The sequence below is a fragment of the Arvicanthis niloticus genome, chromosome 4 (genome assembly GCF_011762505.2).
Source record: "Arvicanthis niloticus isolate mArvNil1 chromosome 4, mArvNil1.pat.X, whole genome shotgun sequence".
NCBI lineage: Eukaryota > Metazoa > Chordata > Mammalia > Rodentia > Muridae > Arvicanthis > Arvicanthis niloticus.
The window spans coordinates 59,881,274-59,889,484 of record NC_047661.1 but is presented as its reverse complement, the minus strand read 5'-3'; positions in this window follow the sequence as shown (position 1 = coordinate 59,889,484).

Below are 8,211 nucleotides of genomic sequence, written 5' to 3'. Positions count from 1 at the left end.
AGTCCATGGATGAGGGACTGAATGCACAGCTCATGCTAATGACTTGGGCAACGTTCCTTGCTGTGGCCATTAACTAAGAGGGCACTTACACCGAAGTGGAGAGCTTTAGGAGCAATGTTCGGAGCTTAGCTTTAGACATTTTTAAGTCTGGAGACTAGTAATTACTCATCCTGCCAGGCCCACCCCTCCCGCTAGCCAGTATTAGTCCAGAGAGATGCCATGCAGGGCCTTTACCAATCTGGCACCTGGGCCTCTGTAAATGAGTCCTCCACCACAGCTAGGTTCCAAAGGAAAAGAGTTCCATTCGCCAAGTCATTTATGATTTCTGTAGTGTAAATATCTATACTATTTCCAATTTCAAAGCACCAATTGAATTTGTTCAGTGAGGGGATTGCTGCATGCTCTCCATCCATGCTGTGCTGTACCACTGACTTGGTCATTTAGAATAATTTAAAAGTCCCAGCAAATATCCCAGCTATAAAAATTTAAGGCTGCCAAGTAAGAAGGCAAATGTATGGTTGTCTCTGTGGCCAAATTAGTTATGAAAATAATTTAGACTTGGCCTGGATATTGCATTATAGATTATAAAGAATAAACAGATTAAATTCAAGAATGTAGACTAACAGGGGCTGGGTAGCAGCTGATTCTTGGCTCTGACAGAGAGTGGAGGTGCAGACAACTATGACATAAATCTCAAGATTTCAAAGACAGGCCAAGCATCAGAAGAAGCCCTAGAAGTAGATGGAAGAAGAAATCCAGGCATGATAAAAAGAGGCATCAGAGGTCTCCAGGTGAGACAGCATCAGTGTCCTTGTGTACTGCATTTGTCAAGTAAATCCTCAAAGACACCTGCTGCAGAATCCCTGGGGGTGGGGGCAATTAAAATAACTCTCTCAAACAAAAAGCCCAGTGGACAGATGTGGGATACCCCATCTTTCAGGTGATCAGGAGGGTTTCAGACATAAAAAAGAAAAAAACAGACAAACACACACACACAACAAAAACAATAACAAAAGCAAGCTATTACCATTGTTTTTAGTGGCCCACAAGAACTTGATGGTAAGTAAGACTCTATTGCTGAAGACTTCACACACTTTTCCTCACAGAAAAAAATTGGTACTGACCTAGAAGCTTCCTGTTGACTAAGGTTTTCAATTGAAAGATGCTATGCAGGCTGCTGAGAGAAGTCTTGCACTGCTGTGAACCCTAAGAGCTACAGTAACAACCAGCCTTCCAAGATATACTTATTGGAGTAATAGTGCCACTATTGGGGTAACCAGACACTTTCTGATTGAACTAATGCCTGATCCAGAGGAATAAATGAAAATCTCTACTGCAAAACTTGCCAAGAACTCATCACTGGGGGGTTATAGATGCAAATAGAAAACCTACTATTATTCTGCTAAATGGGCAGATTATCAGATTATTTTATAAATACTTAGCCTTATGCCCATCAATTAATACAGCTCTCAGCCTCACAAGAGAGTTTCTTTTTGCAATGGACATCAATTAACACAAACACTCAGATCTAGACAAAGTGCAAAGAAAAAGTGCGTGTAGAGTGGTCAACCCTAAATAAGACATCTGCGTCACACCCTGCCCTGACCCCAACAAAGCTTAGGAGCATTGTAAAAGAAAGGGTAGATATCTTTTTAGAGCCAGAGGTTTGGGGGGGGACTGCCATGACATAATGTGTTCTTCACATGACAAGGAAGTTGCATTCATGAACATACAGGTCTACCTGCACTAGACGTGCACACAATCTAGCCTGTCAGTATTTCCTCAGAGATGAGAGAGGGCTCTAAGAGAACCCACCCTAACTATAGCTATATTGGCAATCTGAGGTCACTTATGATCCAGTGAATATTCTATACCCGTGTACATTTGGGCAGCACTGGTTGGACTCAATGTCTTCAGGAAGAAGAGGAGGATGAGGAGAAGGAAGATGACATGAGGTTGGGAGGGGGATGAAGGGTGGTGTTCCAGGAGGAGTTAAGGATGGAAAGTAAGAAGTGGATTTGATCAAAATACACTGAAAATGTATGTGAAGTTCTCGAGGAATAACTTTTTAAACCCTTTTCCAGTATAGTATGTCTGAAGGGGTGTAGAAAACAAGCTCTTTACACCTTCATCTGTAACATGTGTATCACACACAAATATCAAAGGGAAACAAGATATCAAGGCATCTTAGGAATAAGTAGTGTGTACTTAAGTGTGACATAGAGCTGAATGTCTGGATGGCAGTGGATGAAAGGGACATACGATGATGATATGGTGCTAGAGAAAGGGTCCACAGGTGAGACCTGAGAGTTCAAAAGCAAACTAGGCATGATGGGCAAGCACTCAGAGTCCCACACCACCACTGAGAAGACTGATACCATCCTAAAGTGCATATCCTGACACCTTGGGTCCTAAAAGCCTGACCACCTGATCCATAGACACATTGCAATAGAAAGCTGGGTTCAGGTGGGGTAAAATACCTCTGATGAAGGGCACCCACCATCCCAGCAGCCTGGAACCTTTGTGTTTTTATGAAGTACGCATAGGAGGAAAAGTTAGCTTGTCTCTATAGGAAGTCTTGTAGTCTAGCAGTCCAGGATGTAGACATCAGGAAGAAGAAGCCACAGTTGCTAGTCTTGGCACACATTGAGCAGTCAACCACCCACTCCAACACTTGAGGAAAGTTTGGCATTCCTCTTGGTGGAAAATGGCTGAAGGGTGCTTGCTATTGAGACTGTATACCTGGCTTTGACCTTAGGACCCACATGGTGGCTAGAGACAACAGACTCCTGCAAATTGTCCACTGACCTCCACATATACACCAATTCACACACACACACACACACACACAATATAAACAAATTAAAAACTAATTCAGAACACATATAAGCACCAGAGGATGAAGGCATAACCAAGCGTGTAAACAGTAGAAATGCAACAGTGACATAGGTAACAGTGATATTTTAAAGTTGAAGATGACATCAGAAGATAGCTAATCAGAGACAGAAAGAAAATAGGCCAAAATGAGAATAATCCTCACATTTGAGGGTATAGAGAGGGAGGGAGAAATTGGAGAAGATTCCTCTACTTCTAACTAAAGTGCTTCACTCACAGCACCACTTAGGGAGACAAGACTCTAGGAAGGAAATGATGGGAGGGAAATGTGTGGTCATCAGAACTCTTGATTAGAAATGGGAGAAAACAACTGACTTAGGCAGAAAGTGACTTACTGCTGCTCAGAACCCAGGAAAGAATTTTACCAACAATAAAAAATGGTGTAACACACTATGGTAGGAACAGTGGTTCTTCTCAGATTGTTATATACCCTCTATGGCAATAGTATCTCCCTAATTCTCCTATTTGGGTACAGCTATGTATGACCTACTCAATACCAAAGAAGTAATATATAATGAGTCTGGGTAGAATAGCCCATATTTTTGGCCAAAGTAGTTGAAGTGGTCATGTGACCTAAGCTACACCAATCAGAAGTCTTTATTCAATTCTCCATTAACAGAGACTTCTCTCTAGAGGTTTTGTCTTTGGGAAGGAGAAAAGGTTAGAGCAGCTTGCCGCCACCATCCTCATCAGCCTAGACAAAGCCTATCTCCAGAAAGGCTGATTGAAACTGGTTCAAAGGTTTAATCCAGAAGAAAGGGGAGAGACTCAAGGGATGGCTCAGTGTTTAAGAACACTGGTTGCTTTTCCAGAGGGCACAGGTTCAGTTCCCAGCACCTACATAAAGACTTAAAACCATCTGGTTCCACGAGGTCCAATTTCTTCTTCTGTCCTCAGTGGGCACCAGGAATGCCCATGGTACACAAACATATCCAGGCAGAATATCCATACACATTTTTAAAATAAAATAAATAAATAGAAAAATAGAAAAAGAAACAGGATTGAAAGAAGCTAGTTCTGAGGTGTCAGGCACAAAGGGGACTGATACAGGCAACCGTTTCTCTGATCACGTTAGGCACTTGGATTTTATTGCCACGTGCATAGGAAAGTCAGTTTTCTTCCCTCATAGAGAAGTCATTAATGAGTCTCCAAAACATAAAGTACAAAATTCTGAGCTAATACTTGCTGAAAGGTAGCCCAAAGACAAACAAGATTCAGAGACAAGGTTGTCACTGGCTGGTCCTCTGTTTCTTTGCAACTCTTGGCTCTGGCTTTGGACTCCAAGGGACTTTCCCTCCCACAGCAGATACCTCATTTCTCATTTCTCATGGTCTCATTTCTCATCTTTTTATTAAGGAAGGAAGGATCTTAATTCTGCTCAGTCTAATGAAAGATTATAATTGACCCACTTTGCACCACAAAAGAAATTGATTCCTTTAACTGTTTTTTAATAACCAGCTCAGCTCCGACCAAGTTGATATCCTCAAACCAATCACTTGGGGCTAGTGACATTGGCTCCTGTAAGAAGTGACAATACTAAGTTACACACTAAGAGTATAAAGCAGAGTAGTGCTACAAGTTTTTCATGTCCTTTTCCTAGAAGACGGGTGGACACAGCCAGACATGTCACTGAAGGAAAGATGGCGTATTTAAAGATACTGAATTTAAGATCCTGTGGAGTCAAAAAAAAAAAAAAAAAAAAAAAAAAAAAAAAAAAAAAAAAGATCAAGGAAATGTGTCCCACTGAACTTATTGCTCAAATCCATAAGAGACGATGTATTCATTTGATTTTGATAAAGTAGATTGTCTTAACTACTGTCTTAGTTAGCCTTACTATTGCTGCAATGAAGCACCATGAACCAAGGGAACTTGGGAAGGGAAGGGTTTATTTAGCTTACACTTCCATGCCACTGTTCATCATAGAAGGGGGTCAGACAGGAATCTCAACAGGGCAGAAACCTGGAAGCAGGAGCTGATGTGAAGACCGTGAAGGATGCTGCTTCCTGACTTGCTCCTCCTGGCTTGCTCAGCCCGCTCTCTCACAGAACCCAGGACCATCAGCCCAGGGATGGCACTACCCACAATGAGCTGGGCCTTTCCCCATTAAATACTAATTAAGAAAATGCCCTACAGGCTTGGGTACAGCCCAATCCTATGAAGGCATTTTGTAATTGGAGTTCCCTCTCAGATAACTTTTGCATATGTCAAGGTGACATAAAACTGTGCACAACCATAAATTTCAAATTTTCTCTATCATTGTACTCCAAGATTACCTACATCTATAATTTGTTAAATAACAACAGCCCTTTAAATGGTTGTGTTGTGGCAGAATAGACAGTGTGAATTAAGAAAAATGATTGAACTTGCAAATGAAATTTTAGTTTTCTTCAAGAGAGTCTCACTCAGGAAGTTAACCAAGGGCAAGCTACATGCCCAGCAGGTGGTAGCCAACAAAAGGAGATTCCTCAGGTGATAGCCAACAGAAAACAGGGGTTCCTAGTCATGTAATACCATGCCTGGGCTCTTCTTTTTAAATTTAAATTTAAATTTAAATTTACCTTATTTTTTATTTTCCTTTTATTTATGTATTTTTCTACTCTCTTTTCCCCCTCCAAGTCCTTTGCATATATATCATGGCTTCCCTCCCATTTAGTGTGTTTATGGGAGTCCTGAGTGTGAGAATGAGTGGGTCTCTGTTTCTTGTCACTTCACTTGGGCTCTTTTCCTTCTGTTTGTCATGTCTACAACTGATGTGTTTCTTTTATCTTTTATTTTATTATTATCCCTTAGAAGTCTGTTTGTTTGTTTGTTTGTTTTTTGTTTGTTGGGGGGGTTGCCTGATAAGAGACAGAAAGTCTGGATCTGGGTGGGAGGGAAAGTAGGGAGGAGCTGAGAGGAATAGAGGGAGGAAAAACCATAATCTGTACATATAAGATGAGGGGGAAATCTATTTTCAATAAAAGGAAAAAATTTTTAAATGGTTGAGAACAGGTACGGGGGCAGAAACCTTTAATCCCATCCCAGCACTTCAGAGACAGAAGCAGATGGACCTCTGTGAGTCTGAGGCTATTCTAGTCTACATATGGAGATCTAGGCCAACCTGGGATACATAGTGAAAGCCTGTCTCAAAAAGAAAAAATGGAAGGGAGGGATGGAAGGAAGAGGGGAGGGAGGGAGGGAGGGAGGGGAGGAGGGAGGGAGGGAGGAACAGAGGAAGAGATGGAAAGATGAGAATTATGGAGACAGAAAGCAAACATCCCTGATCAACATTCTCTGCGCTGGACCAGAACAATGACATGAACATTTTGGAAATTATAGAAGATTGAATACAAGGTAGGTTTGGGTAAATCTAAGTAAACTATTAGAACAGTAGGGCAAGGTTTCAGAGAAGCTCTCCGGATACCTTAAGATTAAGAGATCCGGAACAATAGGCAAAAACACCGGAGTAGATCGATAAAGGATCTCGGAGGGCACTGAAGGAAAATGCAGAGAATGTGGTGTCCTTTAGTCATGTGAATGGGAAGCTGCAAAGAAAGAAAGAAATCAATGACAGCCTGTGCCGCTGAAGGGACACAGAGAATTTGTTATTGGCTCCGGAACACAGCTGCCGAGGGTGGTTAGACAGCTTCCTGGGGTGACCAGCGCAGAGGACAGGTCCTGAGACGTGGCTATTGAGCCTTGAATGCCAACCGATCAGAATAGGCCTTAAATCCAAGAGTATGTTTTTCCTTCTTGCCAACGGTGTGGAGAAAGAACTCTAGACACAGGGACCACATTTGGTTTTCACATTGGATTTGCTGTCTGGGCAAATTTCTGGTTTTAACTAATGAGCGTAGCCAGTTGTTTCTCAAGCTTATCTGCTCTTTTTCTGATAGCTGTTTGGCAACTCTAAAACAGTTTCTTGCTGGGACACTAGTTTGAGAAATAGAATAGCACCTAGGTGAAATCCGAAAGAGGGAAATCAATGCGCTCAGCATGGAATGGGAAATTTACTGGGGAAATAAAAGGATTGTGGGAAGAAGGCCAAAATGAGACTTCGAATTCAGAAATTAAAACCCACAGGGCACAGTTGGCCGGCAGTGGCGAGCAGTAGAACTTTTGAATGCACACTTAAAGACATGAGCACCTTATCAAATCCTTACTCCACTACGTGTTTTGTGTCAAGGGGCCAAATGAGGTGCATAATCTCACATTATGGTGGAAAATGTGTTAATCAATAACACAGTCACCAGATTCAGAAAGACTTTGGCCTAAGATGTATGTATGTATGTATGTATGTATGTATGTATGTATGTATATATGTGTGTGTATACATACACATGTATACATATGCATGCATACAATAATTATACTAAAATCTCAAACATTTTAAAAAGATAAAGAAGAAGAGGAGGAGAAAGAAAATATTTTTAAAAAAACAAGGTGCTGAGAGGTGGGGACACACGCCTTTAACCTCAGCACTTGAGAGGCAGAAACAGGCAGATCTCTCTGATTTTGAGGCCATCCGGTCTACAGAGTGAGTTCCAGGACAGCCAAGGCTACACAAAGAAACTCTGTCTCATAAAAAACAAAAACAAACAAACAAAAAAAACCCAATGACAACAACAAAAGAAACAAGGCATATTTTATTAAGTATAATTAAGGCTTAATAAAAGTTGATTATTGTGGAATTCTGGGTCAAGCTGTATACTTTTAAATTTAAAAAAAAAAAAAGAACTATACTTAGAGTAAGTTACTCCTTGAGCTGAGGCCCCTCATCCATAGGATTAACATTATGTAATGGGCAAAGCACACAGGACAAGATAGTGAACAGAGAAGAATCCTTGTGCCTCTGTGCCTCACTTGCACAAAGAAGATGCTCAATCATTCTTTTTTTTTTTTTAACCAACATAATAGTTGTATTGATTCTCTGGGGATTTCACATCATACACTCCTCCTGTTACATTTGCTTCCCAGTCCCTCCCTGTCCTCTCCCCCACCCTTCTTATTCCCACTCCCACCCCTAGGCAAAGAAAAATGTTCAATTTATCTTATCTATATACCCACTGGGATAGGGTCAAACTCTCCGTGGCCTGCCCCCTAAACGGAGATGAGTCCTTCCTCTCCCGTGTGGCTGCTGGAAGTCATCTACTGTGGAAGGCGACATCATAGCATCCTATCACAGTTTTTAAGCTTTCTCCAATGGCTTCCTGTCTAGGCTGTTACTATTTTGCAGTGAGGCGTTCGGGTGGAGATAGGTGTTGTCACCTCCATCTTCCATATCCCCCTTTCTCAAATGCGCGTCTGTAATTAGTCATTGATAGCACTTTGAAAGTA